The sequence below is a fragment of the Papio anubis genome, chromosome 1 (genome assembly GCF_008728515.1).
Source record: "Papio anubis isolate 15944 chromosome 1, Panubis1.0, whole genome shotgun sequence".
Lineage (NCBI taxonomy): Eukaryota > Metazoa > Chordata > Mammalia > Primates > Cercopithecidae > Papio > Papio anubis.
The window spans coordinates 71,100,593-71,118,861 of NC_044976.1; the positions used below are offsets into that span (position 1 = coordinate 71,100,593).

The 18,269-nt window shown below is 35.0% G+C and overlaps 1 long non-coding RNA gene and 1 other non-coding gene across 5 annotated transcripts in view; one reads left to right on the top strand and one right to left on the bottom strand.

The window, feature by feature from the left end:
- The window catches only part of LOC110744057, a 100,535-nt gene that overhangs the window by 51,866 nt on the left and 30,400 nt on the right, over positions 1-18,269 (top strand). For 2 of the 4 annotated variants that reach the window (XR_004185982.1, XR_004185983.1), the window contains exon 5: positions 15,867-15,904. This is a non-coding gene — a long non-coding RNA (uncharacterized LOC110744057). Of the gene's footprint in view, positions 1-644; positions 1,869-15,866; positions 15,905-18,269 lie in introns of those variants that run through there. The other 2 variants (XR_004185980.1, XR_004185981.1) reach the window with 2 other exon arrangements.
- Positions 9,307-9,413, bottom strand: LOC116272020. The gene has a single exon (XR_004180748.1). It is a non-coding gene; the product is annotated as a U6 spliceosomal RNA (small nuclear RNA).

An 18,269-nucleotide genomic window follows, 5' to 3' on the forward strand; every position in this document is an offset into this window, starting at 1 on the left:
GAATCTGAAAGAAATTGAGTTCTTGATGACATTACTGAACCGTTGGACCTTCAAGTTACATGAGCCAGTGATTCCCCTTTACTGTTTAAGCCACTTGGAATACAGGTGTACTTTATAATCCAAGCAATCAAACTGATGTAGTTTCTATTTTTTTTTTTTTTTTTTGAGACGGAGTCTTGCTCTTTTTTTTGGGTTCGGAGTGTATTGGCCGGATCTCAGCTCACTGCAAGCTCCGTCTCCCGGGTTTACGCCATTCTCCTGCCTCAGCCTCCGGAGTAGCTGGCGCCCGCCACCTGGCCCGGCCAGTTTTTTTTTGTTTTTGTTTTTGTTTTTGTATTTTTAGTAGAGACGGGGTTTCACCGTGTTAGCCAGGATGATCTCGATCTCCTGACCTTGTGATTCGCCCGTCTCGGCCTCCCAAAGTGCTAGGATTACAGGCTTGAGCCACCGCGCCCGGCCCCTCAAACTGATGTACTTTCATTGAGTGACTTGTGAATAAACTCTTCACTCAAGATCCCAGCACACTCACTGTCCTTTAAATTAAAAAACGAAATAACCATAGAATCCCCCCTATGGAAAATGTTCTCATACCTGAGAATGTAGAAGTTATTTTACTAAAGCAAAAGTTAACTGGCACAATTTAGCTTCGGCAGCTGGCCAATGATTGCACAGAATATTCCTTGATTGAGATCCAGAGATGTCCAGAGGCAGGCCCAAACTGCTCCGAGATCAGCGAGGCATATTACCTCAAGACAGCCTTGTGGTATACAGCCAGTCAGGTAAGTTTCCTCCAAACACAAAAGCTTTGCAACTCCACCACATTCACAGGATTCAAGTTTGTTTCAGAATCCTAAATCTGGTTCTCAAGGACTTTTTGTGTCACATGAAAGCCAGACATAGTAAAATATCTGTACTCAAGGCCCTCTGCTGGCTTCCTATTATGCTCTAAGAAAGCAACGGATTCTTGCAAGTGATGGAAATGTTACCCAATCTGATCTTCACTTATACCTGTAAATTCATTTCCTAACACTCTCTCTTTCATTTAGGTCTGGTCTCACTGGCCACCTCACTTTCCTACCAACATGCTATATGTATTCCTGCCACATACCTTTTGTACTGGCTACTACTCTGTCTTAGAAGGCCCTTCCTGCCAATATCTGCATGGCTCACTCTCTTAACGTTCTTCTAAGAACGTTTTCACAGTGGAACTTACATTGCATGATTTTTCAAGAATATCAAATGCTTCTTTTACCATGTTCTTTGCTCCCCCACCATACCTATACAACCTTCCTTATCCATGCTTCTGCTTTATTTTCTTCTTAATCTTTAGTACCTAACATAGAAGGTTTAAAAGTAATTATCGTGTTTACTATATATTTCCCCATTAAAGTGTGATTTTCGTATGCACAAAAGAATAATTGGTATTGGAGTTACCCTACCTTACTCACAATTATAAAACTAAATAATATATATACGAGCAATGAACTTCAGGCATTGGATACAGGCAGCACAGGATTGTGAAAGAAAGAAAACATAGGAAAGGAAGTGCGTAGTATTTTCCTCAGGTTTTTTTTTTTTTTTTCCCCTGCAAGGCCTTTTCCTGAACAGTCAGGGAGGTAGGAGCCCTCAAATGAATAGAGGAGTTGGGGAATGCTGAGGTAGCTGAGAGTTGCAGGGCATAGTCCTGGAGAGAAGAGAGCCATGTATAACAGAAAAAGAAGTCAGAAAAATTAAAAGAAAGTATGGATCCTTATGTACAATGGCACAACTATAAGAATTGATGGCTGAATTTTTTAACAGATAGAGTAGACATTAGAAGACAAGAGAACCTCCTCATTAAAAGGCAAAAAAAAAAAAAAAAAAAAAAATTAAAAATCAGCCAAAAATTGTGTATCCCATGAAGCTGTGCTTCATTAATGAGGTTCCAGTAAGAATATTTCAATTAAAGAAACCAACAAAGAATGTACATTTTGGCCATAAGTAGAAAGCTGAAACTGGATCCTTTCCTTACTCCTTATATGAAAATTAATTCAAGATTGATTAGAGACTTAAATGTTAGACCTAATACCATAAAAATCCTAGAAGAAAACCTAGGTAATACCATTCAGGACATAGGCATGGGCAAGGACTTCATGTCTAAAACACCAAAAGCAACGGCAACAAAAGCCAAAATTGACAAATGGGATCTAATTAAACTAAAGAGCTTCTGCACAGCAAAAGAAACTACCATCAGAGTGAACAGGCAACCTACAGAATGGGAGAAAATTTTTGCAATCTACTCATCTGACAAAGGGCTAATATCCAGAACCTACAAAGAAGTCAAACAAATTTACAAGAAAAAAAACAAACAACCCCATCAAAAAGTGGGCAAAGGATATGAACAGACATTTCTCAAAAGAAGACATTCATACAGCCAACAGACACATGAAAAAATGCTCATCATCACTGGCCATCAGAGAAATGCAAATCAAAACCACAATGAGATACCATCTCACACCAGTTAGAATGGCAATCATTAAAAAGTCAGGAAACAACAGGTGCTGGAGAGGATGTGGAGAAATAGGAACACTTTTACACTGTTGATGGGATTGTAAACTAGTTCAACCATTATGGAAAACAGTATGGCGATTCCTCAAGGATCTAGAACTAGAAATACCATTTGACCCAGCCATCCCATTATTGGGTATATACCCAAAGGATTATAAATCATGCTGCTATAAAGACACATGCACACGTATGTTCATTGCGGCACTATTCACAACAGCAAAGACTTGGAATCAACCCAAATGTCCATCAGTGACAGACTGGATTAAGAAAATGTGGCACATATACACCATGGAATACTATGCAGCCATAAAAAAGGATGAGTTTGTGTCTTTTGTAGGGACATGGATGCAGCTGGAAACCATCATTCTCAGCACACTATTGCAAGAACAGAAAACCAAACACTGCGTGTTCTCACTCACAGGTGGGAACTGAACAATGAGATCACTTGGACTCGGGAAGGGGAACATCACACACTGGGGCCTATTATGGGGAGGGGGGGAGGGGAGAGGGATTGCATTGGGAGTTATACCTGATGTAAATGATGAGTTGATGGGTGCTGATGAGTTGATGGTTGCAGCACACCAACATGGCACAAGTATATATATGTAACAAACCTGCACGTTATGCACGTGTACCCTAGAACTTAAAGTATAATAATAAAAAAAAGAACGTACGTTTTTTATATGTATTGTCTTTGATACCTATTGTAATAAATCAGGGAAGTTAGCATATTTATCACCTCAAACACATGTCCTTTCTTTGTGGTGAGGACATGCCAAATCCTCACTTTCAGCCATTTGGAAATATATAATACATGATTGTTAACTGTAGTCATCCTGCTGTGCAATAAAACACGAACTTATTTCTCCTATCTTACTATAACTGTATGCCTGCTGACTAACCTGTCCCTTTAACACTTCTTCCTCCCTCCCCTCCTCCACCTCTGGCAATTACTATTCTACTCTATTTCTAAAAATCAATTTTTAAAAAATTTCCAGTAGAAGTGAGATCATGCAGTATTTGTCCTTGTGTGCTTGGCTTAATTCACTTAACATTGTCTATAAGTTTCATCCATTTTGTCACAAATGACAGGTTTTCATTTCTTTTTATGGTTGAATTGTATTCCATTGTGTATATGTGCCACATTTTAAAAATCCAGTCATCTATTGATGAACACTTAGGTGTTGATTCCATGTCTGAGCTGTTGTGAATAGTGCTGCAGTAAACCTGGGAGTGCAGGTATTTCTTTGGCATATTGATTTTATTTTCATTAATGTATACCCAGTAGTAGTATTGTTGGATCATATGGTAGTCCCATGTTATTCTACTTTTTAAAGGAACTTCCCTACTGTTATCCATAATGACTGTACTAATTTACATTCCTGCCAGCAATATATAAGATTTCCCCTTTCTTCACATCTTCATCAGCATTTCAATGGATTACAGACTTAAATGTAAGACCCAAAATAATAAAACTATTAGAAGAAAATGTAGGGTGAATGCTTTATGACATTGGTTTGGGCAAAGATTTTTAGAATAAGGCCTCAAAAACACAGACAATTAAAGTAAAAATAGATGAATGAGATTACATCAAACTAAAAAGCTTCTGCAGAGAAAGAAAACAATCAACAGAGTGAAGAGACTACCTACAAAATGGAAGAAAATATGCACAAACTGAATCTGACAATGAGTTAATATTCAGAACATGTAAGGAACTCTAAAATCTCAATAGCCAAACAACAGATATTTGATTTAAAAATGAGCAAAATATACGATTAGACATTTATCAAAAGTAGACATACAAATGGTTGACATGTACATGAAAAATACTCAACATCCCTTATATTGTGGAAATGCAAATCAAAACCACAGTGAGTTACCACCTCACCTTATTTGGAATAACTATTACAAAAAAAAAAAAAGTAGTTATAGAATATGTTTTGAGCACCATGGAATTAATTAAAAATCAAGTAATTAAGATATCTAGAAAATCCCCAATTATTTGGAAATTTAAAAAAGTACATCTTTTTTGTTTTTTGTACAAATTTTATTTAGGTTTGGGGGTACATGTGAAGGTTTGTTATATAGGTAAACTCATGTCATGGGGGTTTGTTGTACAGGGATTATTTGATCACCCCAGGTATTAAGCCTAGCATCGAATAGTTATTTTTTTCTGCTCCGCTTCCTCCTCCCAAGTAGATCCCAGTGTCTGTTATTTCCTTCTTTGTATTAACGAGTTCTCATCCTTTAGCACCCACTTATAAGAGAGAACATGTGGTATTTAGTTTTCAATTTCTGTATTAGTTTGCTAAGAATAATAGCCTCCACCTACATCCATGTTTCCACAAAAGACATGATCTTTTTTTTTTATAACTGCATAGCATTTCATAGTGAACATGTACCACATTTACTTCATTCACTCTACCATTGATAGGGATTTAAGTTGATTCCATGTCTTGCTATTGTTACTGATGCTGCAGTGAACATTCCCGTGTGTGTGTGTTTATGGTAGAATTATTTATATTCTTCTGAGTATATACCCAGTAATGGGATTGCTGGATCAAATGGTAGTTCTGCCTTTAGGTCTTTAAGGAATAATCATACTGCTTTCTACAATGATTGAACTAATTTGCACTCTCACCAACAATGAGAGTGAAAGTGTTCCCGTTTCTCCACAATCTTTCAGGTATCTGTTATTTTTTCAATTTTTTAGTAATAGCCATTCTGATTGGTGTGAGGTGGTATATCATTGTGGTTTTGACTTGCATTTCTCTAATCATCAGTGATATTGAGCTTTTTTTTCCGTACGCTTGTTGGCTGCATGTATGTCTTCTTTTGAGAAGTGTCTGTTCATGTACTTTGCTCACTTTTTAATGTTTTTTTTTTTTTCTCTTATAAATTTGTTTTGGTTCCTTTTAGATGTTGGATGTTAGACCTTTGTTAGGTATTTGCAAAAATTTTGTCCCATTCTGTAGGTTGTCTGTTTATTCTGTTGATAGTTCCTTTTGCTGTGCAAAAGCTCTAATTAGAAGTTTAATTAGATCTCATTTGTCAATTTTTTGCTTTTGTTGTGATTGCTTTTGGTATTTTTTGTCATAAACTCTTTGCCTGTTGCTACGTGCAGGAAGGTATTACCTTGGTTGTCTTTCAGGATTTTACAGTTTTGGGTTTTACGTTTGAGTCTTTACTCCATCGTGACTTGATTTTTGTATATGGTGTAAGGAACAGGTCCAGCTTCAATCTTCAGCATATGGCTAGCCGATTATCCCAACAACATTTATTGAATTGGGAGTCTTCTCCCCATTGCTTGTTTTTCTCAGCCATGTCAAAGATCAGATGGTCATAGATGCATGGCCCTATTTCTGCACTCTCTATTCTGTTCCATTGGCCTAGGTGTCTGTTTTTGTACCAGTACTATGCTGTATTGGTTACTGTATCTCTGTAGTATAGTGTGAAGTCAGGTAGCATGATGCCTCCAGGTTTGTACTTTTTGATTAGGATTGCTTTGGCTATTCTGGCTCTTTTGTGGTTCCATGTGGATTTTAAATTATTTTATTTAATTTTTTTATTATTTTATTTTATTTTATTTAGTTTTGTGAAGAATATCATTGGTAGTTTAATAGAGTCATATTGAATCTGTACATTGCTTTAGTCAATATGGCCATTTTAATGATATTGATTCTATCCATGAGCATGGGATGTTTTTCCATTTGCTTGTGTCTTCTCTAATTTCTTTGAGCAGTGTTTTGTAATTCTCACTGTAGAGATCCTTCACGTCCCTGGTTATCTGTATTCTTATTTTATTCTTTTTGTGGCAATTGTAATGGGATTGTGTTACTAATTTGGCTCTCAGCTTGGCTGTTGGTGGTGTATACAAATGCTAATGATTTTCATACATTGATTTTTGTATCCTGAAACTTTGTTGAAGACTTTTATCAGCTGAAGGAGCTTTTGAGGTTAAGACTATGGGGTTTTCTAGATACAGAATCATGTCTGCAAACAGAGAGTTTGACTTTTTCCCTTTCTGTTTGGATGCCTTTATTTTTTTTATTGCCTGATTGCTCTGGCTAGGACTTCCAATACTGTGTTGAATAGAAGTGGTGAGAGAGGGCATCCTTGTCTTATGCCTGTTTTCAAGGTGAATGCGTTCAGCTTTTGCCCATTCAGTTTGATGTTGGCTGTGGGTTTGTGATAGATGGCTCTTATTATTTTGAGGTATGTTCCTTCAATACCTAGTTTATTAAGAGTTTTTAACATGAAGCAGTGTTAAATTTGATCAAAAGGCTTTTCTGCATTTATTGAGAGAATCGTGTGGTTTTTGTCTTTAGTTTTGTTTATGCGATGGATCACATTTATTGATTTGCATATTTTAAATCAACATTGCATCCTGGAGATGAAGCCTACTTAATTGTGGTAGCTTAATTTTTTATGTGCTGCTGGATTCACTTACCAAGTAGTTTGCTGAGGATTTTTTGAATCCATGTTCTTCATGGATATTGGTGTGAAATTTTCTTTTCTTCCTATATCTCTGCCAGGTTTTGGTATCAGGATAATGCTGGGGAGGAATCTCTCCTCAATTTTTTGGAATAGTGTCCATAAGAATGGTAGTGGCTCTTCTTTGTACATCTGGTAGAATTTGCCTGTGAAGCCGTCAGGTCCTGGGTGTTTCTTTTTTTTGGTTTCTGATGGTTGTTTGTACTTCTGGGAGGTCAGTGGTAACATCCCCTTCATCATTCATAATTGTGTTTATTTGGATTTTCTCTCTATTCTTCCTCATTAATCTGCTTAGCAGCCTATTTTATTATTTTTTTTTCCAAAAAGAAACCCAACTCCTATATTTGTTTATCTTTTGAATGGTTTTTTTGTATCTCAATTTACTTCAGTTCAGCTCTGATTTGGGTTATTTTTTGTCTTCTGTTAGCTTTGGATTTGATTTGTTCTTCTCTAATTCTTTCAGTTGTGATGTTAGGTTGTTAATTTGAGATCTTTCTAAGTTTATGAAGCAGGTATTTAATGCTATGAATTTTCCTCTTGATGCTACCTTAGCTCTGTGTCACAGAGATTCTAATATGCTATATCTTTGTTCTCATTATTTTCAAAGAACCTCTTGATTTCTTCTTTAATGTCATTATTTACCCAAAAGTCATTCAGGAGTATGTTATTTAATTTCCATGTAATTCATTAGTTTTGATTGACTTCTATTTTTAATTGTACTGTGGTTTGAGAGTGTGTTTGGTATGGTTTCAGGTTTTTTTTTTTTTTTTTTTGCATTTGCTGAGGATTGTTTTATGTCCAATTATGTGACCAATTTTAGAGCATGTGCCATGTAGCAATAAGAAGAATGTATAGTCTGTTGGTTTTCAGTGGAAAGTTCTGCAGAGGCCTGCCAGATCCATTTGTTCCAAGGTTGACTTGAGTTCCTAAATATCTTTATTTTCTGCACCTATTATCTGTCTAGTACTGTCAGTGGAGTGTTGGAGTCTTGCACTATTATTGTGTGACAGTCTATGTTTCTTTGCAGGTTATCTAAGAACTTGTTTTATGAATCTGGGTGTTACCGTGTTGAGTACATACATATTTAGGATAGTTAGGTCTTCTTGTCGAATTGAACCTTTTAACATTATGTAATGCCCTTCTTTGTCTTTTTTTGATCTTTGTTGGTTTAACCTTTGTTTTGTCTGACATTAGGATTTCAACCCCTGCGTTTTTCTATTTCCCATTTGCTTGGTAGATTTTCCTCCATCCTTTTATTCTAAGCCTCTGGGTGTCATTACATGTGAGATGGGTCCCTTGAAGACACCATAACAAAAGTTCTTGATTTTTCATCTAGCTTGCCACTCTGTGCCTTTTAAGTCATTATGCTAGCCTGTTTGCGCAGTTGCATTATAGTATCACTGGTATCTATAATTAAGTGTGTTTTTGTATTAGCTGGCAGTGATCTTTCTATATTTACTGCTTCTTTCAAGATCTCTTGTAAGGCAGGTCTGATCATAACAAACTCTCTCAACATCTGCTGATCTGAAAAGAATTTTATTTCCCCTTCACTTAGAAATCTTAGTTTGGCTGGATATGAAATTGTATGTTGAAGATTTTTTTCTTTAAGAATGTTGAATATAGGTCCTCAATGTTTTCTGGCTTCTTGGGTTTCTGCTGAGAGGTCCACTATTAGCCTGATGGACTTCCCCTTGTAGGTGGCCTACCCTTTCTCTCTAGCTGCCTTTCACATTGTTTCTTTCATTTTGACTTTGGAATATCTGATGATTATATGTCTTACAAAGAGTCTTCTTGTGTAGAATCCTGTAGGTTTTCTCTGTATTTCTTGAATTGACTGTTGGCTTCTCTAGCAAGGTTTGAGAAATTTTCATGGACAATGTTTCCTATACCCTGGATATCCTATATTGATATCTGATATCATAGACAAAACATTGAAATATGTTCTCCAAGTTGTTTGCTTTCTTCCCCTCCCTTTCAGTGATGCCAATGATTCACATAGATTTGGCCTCTTTACATAATCCCATATTTTTCAGAGGTTTTATTAATTCATGATGATTAGTTTCCTTTATTTTTGTCTGACTGTCTTATTTCAGAGTGCCATTATTCATGTTCTGAGATTATTTCCTTTGCTTGATCTATTCTACTGTTAATACTTGTGATTACATTGTGAAATTCTTGCATTGTGTTATTCAGTTCTGTCAGATCTATTAGGTTCTTTTTTATACTGGCTCTTTCATCCTTAAGCTCCTATATGATTTTATTGTGAAAAATTTGAAATGCTTCATGAATGTGCATGCCATCATTTCACAGGGGTCATGCTAATGATCTCTGTATCATTGCAGTTTTAGTATATATGCTGCCCAAGTGAGCAGTAAACAGCATACTTCTAAGTAACTCTTGGGTCAAATAAGAATTCACAAGGGAAATTAGAAAACATTTCTAAAAATGGTAAAACAAAGCATCAAAATTTGTGTGATGTATCTAAAGCAGTGTTTAAAAAGAAATTCATAAGTTCAGATCTATATAATTTAAAAATAAAAAGGTTGAAAATTAGTAATCTACACTTCCATTTGAGAAGCTAAGAAAAAAAGGGCAAATTAAATACAAATTAAGTAGAAGAATGCATACATTGAGCATAAGATCAGAAATTAACAAAATAGAAAAAATAGAGAGAATAACAAAGCCTACAGTTGATTATGTAAAAAAATTAATAATGCTGACCAATCTTATCATCAGCAAGATTAAGACAAAAAAGAGAAAACACAAACTACCAATAACTAGAATAAAAAATAGAATATCACTAAAGTTCCTACGGACATAAAAAATGATAAAGAAATATAACCAACCCGATGCCAATAGGTTTGACAATTATACAAAGGTGATTCTATGGAAAATACAAATTAGTGGAACTGACGAAAAAAAAACTACACATGTATCTATTAAAAAGGAATTAAATTTTATTACAATGTTTTCACAGAGAAGACTAGAGATCCTGCTGATTTCATGAATGAATTCTACTAAGCGTTTTAAGACGCAAGAACATCAATTGAATAAAAACTTTCAGATCATGGAGAAGCTAACACTTTTCTTCTGATTTTAAAAAAGCCGAGATAATCATGAAGCCAAAAGATATCTCAAATTACAGACTAATAGCCCAAAGGTGAAAAGATGTATAAATCCTATCACAAAATATTAACGAGTTGTAACCAGCAAAAAATAAATAAGTATACATCATGATTCTGTGGGTTGATTCCTACTCAAATCATGAATGCAATTCATCACCTTAAAAATAGAAACAAAACCAACTTTTCTTGTAAACTTTTCAATTAATGCAAAATAATCATTTAACACATTTCAATACATAGAATAGAAATACTCAGCAAAATAGACAAAACGGGCATCTCTAATAAGAAGCATCTGAGAAAAACCTTGAGCTAGCACCATATTTAAATGGTCAAACATTAGACATTTGAGGGAATAAATAGTTCATCCATGATTTTTTTTCTGATTTTGTTATATCTTTATGTATAAAATTTCTATAAATAGAATTCACATGTTTTAAGTGCAGGATTTAATTATTTTTGATAAATGAATAGAATGATATGAGAACCATCACAATCAAGTTTTAGTACACCTCCATCACCTCAAAGAAATTTCTCATACTCCTTTGCATTACATCTGTGCCCCAATCCCCCAAATCCTGTTAACTGCTAACTTTCTTTTACTGTTTCCCCTTTTTCTAGGATTTCATATAATCATACAGTATGTACTCTTGTGTATGACTTAATTCACTTAGTGTACTATTTTTGAGATTCTCTCATGGTGGATGCTATTTGTATCAGTAGTTGATTTCTTATTATTGCTGAATAACATTCTGATGTATAGGTATACTACATTTTCTTTACTCATTAATCAGATGAAGGATATTTGAATGGTTTACAAGTTTATAGCTATAGTAGACAATACTTTTAAGACATTAAAATACACATCTGTGTTTGACATCTGTTTTAATTTTTCTCAGTGGATAACTAAAATGGGAGGTGCTTGGTCAGTGGTGTACCTTTTTAAGAAGTTATAAATTGCTTTTAAAGTGACTCTACCATTTTGCATTCCCATCAGCCAATATACAAAGATTCTAGTTTCTCTACATCTTCATGGTATTGTCAGGATTCTTCGCTTTTAGTTATTTTAGGGAATGTATAATAGAATCTCCTTGTGGTTATAGTTGGCATTTTCCTAATGACTGATGATGTAGACCATCTTTTTATGTGTGCTGGTCATTCATATATCTTCTTTTGGGAAGTGTTTCTTTAAATATTTGACCATTATTTATTGAGCCATTTTTTCTTATTGTTAAATTGTAAGTATTCTTTCTTTATACTGATGTAATATATTGTTAGATGTATGCTTTGCAAATATTTTAAACCACTCTGTGGCTGCTGTTTCATTATCTTGTATCTTTTTGTAAGCAAAGTTTTTTATTGCTTCTAAAATCTCGTTTTTAAATTGTTTTTATGATTTTTGCATAAAAGAAATATACTAAATTATTTTTAAATATATATAAAATAAAAGGAATTTAAAGAGTTTAAATATACATTTTAGAATAATCTTGTTAATTTCCACAAAACAATGCCAGGGATTTCACTGGTATTGTGTCAAATCTCTATATCACTTTGGGAAATTTGATGTTTTACCTATATTGAGTCTCCAAATTGATGATCATGGTGTATTCCTCCATTCATTTAAGTCTTCTGTAATTGATCTTAGCTATATTTTATGATTTTTAGTGTGTAGGTCTTGAATATATTTTCTTAAACTTATTATTATTTCCATTTTTTTCTGAAGCTATTTTCAATACAATCTATTTAATTTTCTAATTTAATTTTCAGATTGTTGTTGTTGCTGATAGAAATAAAACTGATTTTTATATTGATCTTGTTAAAATCATGTATTAATTTCCATAGCTATATGCATGATCATGTTCTACATCCTTTACTCAAATATGAGTGAGTATATTTTTTATCTGTTTTTATTATACTGTCTAGAATGTCCAATATTCTTAAGTGGAATTGGTGTAAGCAGACAACTTTGCTTTTCAGAAGGGAAGACAGTAGAGGGCATCAGTCTTACTATGAAGTAAAATGATAGCTTAAGTTTTTAATATGTCCTTTGTCAGGAAGAAGAAGGTGATTTATATTGTTTTTAGGAGTTTCCACGCTAAATATGTGAGTTTGTCAAATGTTTTTGTGTCTGTGATATTATCTAATGTTTAATTTATTCAGTTAACATAGTGTATTCTATTGCTTTTCAGATTTTAAATCAACCTTGCATATACTTGGTAATACTTTAATTCTTGCTGAGTTAGATTTACTGACATTTTGTTAAAGATTTTCACATCTTTGAGAGTCTGTGATATTGTTTCATAGTTATTTTGTTATTTGCTTGTTCTATTGTTGTGTGATGTCTTTTTCTGCCTTTGGTGACAAAGTGGTACTGAACTAACAAAATTAGTCAGAAAGTACACTTTTTTCTCTATTTTGTAAAAAAGGGTGTCCAGGTTTGACATTAGTACTTTCATCATAGTTTTATAAAATTCAACAATGAAGTCACCAGGCCTAGACTTTTCTTTCAAGGAATATTTTTAATTAGTAATGAAATATTTTACTTGATATATAGACATTTACATTTTTGTGTTGTTTTTTGAATCAATTTGGTAAAATAATTCAATGCCCACTAAGATAAGGTAAGGTACAAGTGTTTTAAACATAAAAGAATTATATGTATAATATATATATATATATATGAGTATATGTATATATACCTATATGTACCTACATATATACCTATATATGTATACCTATATATACACATATGTAAACCTGTATATACGCATATGTATACATATATATACACACACATGCCTATGTTCTTATAGGTATATATGAATAAAAATACCTAATGTTTTAAAAATTGTACCTCCATATTTGCCATTTCCAGTAGTTTTAGTTTCTTCCTCTATATATGAATTATGATCTAATGTAACCTTTTTCACACTGAAGTTCATTTAGCTTTTTTATTAAGTAGAATTCTACTACCAATGAATTATATCAGTATTTTTTATATTTGAATTGTCTTTATTCCACAACCACCTGTAAAAAAAGAGTTCTGCTAAATATGGGACTTTTGCTGACAGCTTTTATGTTTTTGTTTGTTTCCTCAGTTTTTAACAACCTGAATAAGTCATTGCAAGGTTTTCTGCTTTCTGTCATTTCTGATAAGAATTTAACTGTTAATCATATCGTTGTTTTTCTGCAATTGAGTTTTAATTTTTCTTTTCCTTTGGCCAAGCTTTTCATTTTTATGTTAGTATGTCTAGCTCTGTGGGTGTTGTTTTTTCCTTCTTTTTCTTTTTAGTGTGTTTATCATGTTTCAGACTGGATAAGTTTCTTGGGATCAGTATGGTTTTTGGTTTGTATTTTTAACTAAACTTCTTTTCAAATGATTTTCTGCCTTCTCCCCACCCCATCTTTTACTGGAAAGCTATTAAAATGTGTGCTAAAATATCTGATATTTTCCCACACATCTATGACTTAATTTTATGTGAATTCTTTTTCTTTTTATAATTTGAAATGAGTATCTACTGATCTATTTTAATCAATTACTGATTTATTTTGCCTTATCAATTCTGCTGTTGAGTCATTTAGTGAAATTTTCATTTCAATTATTGTGTATTTTATCTCAGAATTAAAAAAATGTTGATATACAATGAGTATATGTATTTATGAGTTACATGTGTTATATTGATGCATGCATACAATATGTAATGATCAAATCAGGGTAATTGGTATATTCATTGTCTCAAACATTTGTTATTCCTTTGTAATGTGAATATTTCAATTCTTCTAGCTATTTTGAAATATACAATAAATTATTGTTAGCTGTAGTTATCCTACTGTGCTACTGAACACTCAAATTTATTACCTCTATCTAATTCTGTTTTTTTACTCATTAACCAACCTCTTTTCATCCCTCTCCTCCCTGAAACTTTCTCAGCCTCTGGTAATCATTATTATATTCTCTACTTCCATGAAATCAACCTTTAGCTCCTACATATCAATGAGAACCACTGAAATTTGTCATTTTTTGCCTGATTTATTTCACTTAATATGACTTCCAATTCCATCCATGTTGCTGAAAATGACAGAATTTCATTTTTTTGTGGTTGAATTATATTGCATGTATAATACATTCTCTTTATTCATTTGTCTGTTAATGGATACTGATGTTAATTTCATGTCTTTGTTGTGAAAAATATTACTATAAACATCAAAATGAAGACATCTCTTTAACATGCTGATTTTTTATTTCTGTATATATATACAAATACATTTGAGGTATATATATATTTGTGTGTATATATATACACACATTTGAGATATATACATATATATATATGGCAGTGTGAGTTCTGGTTCACATGGCAAATATATTTTTAATTTTTTGATGAAAACGCCATACTTCTTTCTATACTGACTGTACTAATTTTCATTTCCACCAATACCTGAGTTCTCCTTTTTCCATATCCTCATAAGCATCTGTTATTTTTTGTCTTTTTGATAATAGCCATTTACTATCTCCTTTGATATCTCATTGTGATTTTTATTTGCATTTTGCTGATAGTTAATTATGTTAAGCATTTTTTCAAGTGCCTATTAGCCATATACATGTCTTCTTTTGGTAAATGTCTATTCAGATCCTCTGACCATTTTTTAAAACAGATTAGGTGTTTTTTTTTTTCCTATTGAGTTGTTTGATTTGTTAAAATACGTTTTGGTCATTAATCTATTGTCAGATAAATCTTTTCTCTCATTCTGTAGGCTGTATCTTTATTCCATTGATTGTTTCTTTGCTGTTCAGAATATTTTTGGCATGATGAAATTCAGAAGTTTCTGATGAAGTTCAGGAATATTTTGGCATGATGAAATTCTATTTGTCTATTATTTGATTTTTGTTGCCTTACTCAAAATATCCTTGTGTAAATCAATGTCCTGAACCATTTCCAATTTTCTTATACTACTTCCAATATTTCCATTATTCCATTCCATTTCCAATATTTCTTTTACATTTCCAATGTTTTATTCTACCATTTTCATAATTCCAGGTCTTACATTTAAGTCTTACTTAAGTTTTGGTGTGATTTTTGCATATGGCAAGAGATAGGAGTCTAGTTTCATTCTTCTACATGTGGATATCCAGCTTTCTTAGCACCATTTATTGAAGAGGCTATTCTTTCCCCAATGTATGTTCTTGGCACTGTTGTCAAATATTAGTTGGTTGTAAGCGTGGGAATTTATATCTGTGTTCTCTATTCAGTTCAACTGGGTTATGTGTCTGTTTTTTTGCAAATATTATGCTGCTTTTGTTACCATAGTTTTGTAGTATACCTTGAAATCAGATAGTGTGATGCCTCCAGTTTTATTATTTTTGCTGAAAATTCCTAGGTGATTCAGGGTTCCCTGTGACTTCATATAAATTTGAATATTGCTTTTCTATTTTTGTGAAGATTGTCATTGGTATTTTCATAGGTATTGCATTCGATCTGTAGATCACTTTTGGTAGTGTGAAAGTTATGAACAATATTAATTCTTCCAACCCATGAACATGGGATATCTCTCCTTTTTTTGTGTTCTTTTCACTTTTTTAATCAGTATTTAATAGTTTTATTGTATAGATTTTCACTCCTTTTATTACATTTATTCTTAGTTTATTTAGTTATTTTTGGAGCTATTTGTAAATTGAATTGTTTTTTTGATTTTTTTTTTCAGATTAATTGCTGTTGGTGTATACAAATGTTACCGATTTTGTAAGTTGATTTTATAATCGGAAAGTTTACTTTTTAAAAATTCTTTCTTTCTTTCTATTTTATTATTTATTTATTTATTTATTTATTTATTGAGACAAAGTCTTGCTCTGTCACCCAGGCTGGAGTGCAGTGGCACGATCTCTGCTCCACGATCTCCATCTCCTTGGTTCAAGAGAATCTCCTGCCTCAGCCTTCTGAGTAGCTGGGACTACAGGTGCACACCACCAAGCCCGGCTAATTTTTGTATTTTTAGTAGAGACAGGATTTCGCCCCATGTTGGTCTGGAACTCCTGACCTCGTGATCTGCCCGCCTCGGTCTCCCAGAGTGCTGGGATTACAGGCGTGCACCATTGCTCCCGGCCTAAAAATTATTTCTACCAGACTTTGATGGAATCCTTAGGTTTTTCTAAATATAAGATTAAGTCATAAATATTCCAATGAGACTAGAAGAATGGATGAATTCTTCTAGCAAGGAGAACTAGCAAGGTGCTACCTGCTCTCGCTACAGGCCTCTGGAATGCAGGAAGGGGACCTGTCTGCACCAGGGACACAGAGTTGGAAGGGAATACTGCTTACAGGAATGGAAGGCAGCTGATGTGGAGCCCCGCGGGTTTGGAGCCAGAGCATCTGCAGTGGAGCACAGCCAGGGATGGAGATTCCCCTAGGCTCCCCTGGCTCCCTTAAGAGACTTTAGCTCTAGGGGAGCTATTGCAACTGAACTCTGGAGGGCAGTCTTGCCCATCAGATGGGGCCAGTCTGACCTGAGTACCCCTGGGTCTGCTTGCCTCTCCGATGGCCCCTGCCTAGTTGCCTGCTTGCAGAGCAGCTCGGGTGCCCTGGGAGCCTGCATCATAGCTTCTGTGCCAGGGGACCATGCCTAACTAGCAGAGAGCTTCAGTAAGCGACCCTCACAGCCATTCACAAGCCCACCCACACCCTCCCTACGCAGCAGCTTCCCCGGGCCCACAGCAGCCACCATATAGCTTTGCCAGCGCATGTGCACGTGAGTGGGTTTTGCTTTCCTTGACCTGTCAGCGCATGTGTGTGAGCACTCTGCCCTGCCACTGCTGCAGTGGGAGTGTAGTCCACCTCCCCGCCCCAGCACCACACCATCACACTCAGAGCTTTGGCAGGCACAGTGCCAGCCAGCCCTGTTCCGTTCTTGCCAGTGCCCCTTCCAGCCGTGGGAGTGAAACTATGCACAGAGAACAGCGGACCTTCCCCGGACCTGAGTGACCACCTGTGCCGGTGGCACACAGAAAAAGCACACAGACCTGCACCATTCAGTGGACTGCCTGGTGCCAAAACCATCACCACCATGACTGTGCACGCAGTTCCCAGGAGGGGCCCCCACCACATTGCTTCTGCTGAGGTGAATGTCGCCATGGAGACAGGCCCCCCCTCCCCCGGTACCCATTAGCACCCTGCCACAGCCAAGGAGCATGCACCCTGCCATGTGTAAAGGTTGCTGCTGGCAAATGCAAATGAGTAGGAGTCCTGTTGTCACCACACTATAAATGCTTTGGCTGAGACCACCCATTGGAGTATAGTTCAGGAGCAGATCAGCGCCCCTAGCACTGTGCATTCCTAACCTTGAGAAGCCAGAGAACAAAGTCGAGGCACAATACAAGTCCCAGAGTTAGAGCACGCAGTTCAAGAGATAGGAATCGAGCCCCGGTCACCTAGAATCTTCCAGAAACAAAGCCATTTGACTAAATCCACCTTATACCACAATCAAACCTGTGAGGTCATCAAATAGGAATAGGATATATATAGCAAAGTTCAGCAACTGTAAAGATGGAAGGAACGTAAGCCCACAAAGATGAGAAAGAATGACCACAAGAACCCTGATAACTCAAAAAGCCAGAATGCCTTCCTTCCTGCAAAAAACTGCATCACCTCTCCAGCAAGGGCTCTGAACCAGGCTGAGATGGCTGAAATGACAGAAATAGAATTCAGAATATGGTTAGGAACAAAGATCGTTGAGATGCATCAGTATGTCAAAAGCCAATCCAAGAACGCTAAAAATCACAATAAAACAATGCAGGAGCTGACGGACAAAATAGCCAGCATAGAAAATAATGCAACCAACCTCATAGAAATGAAAAACAAACTGCAAGAATTTCATAATACAATCACAAGTATTAATAGCAGAATAGACCACATGAAGGAAAGAATCTCAGAGCTTAAAGACTAGCTTACTGCAATAAGACCATCAGACAAGAATACAGAAAAAGTAATGAAAATGAATGAACAAAAGCTCTGATAAATATGGGATTACGTAGAGAACGAATCTGTGACTCACTGATATACTTGAAAGAGACAGGGAGAGTGTAAGCAACTTGGAAAACATATTTTAGAATAT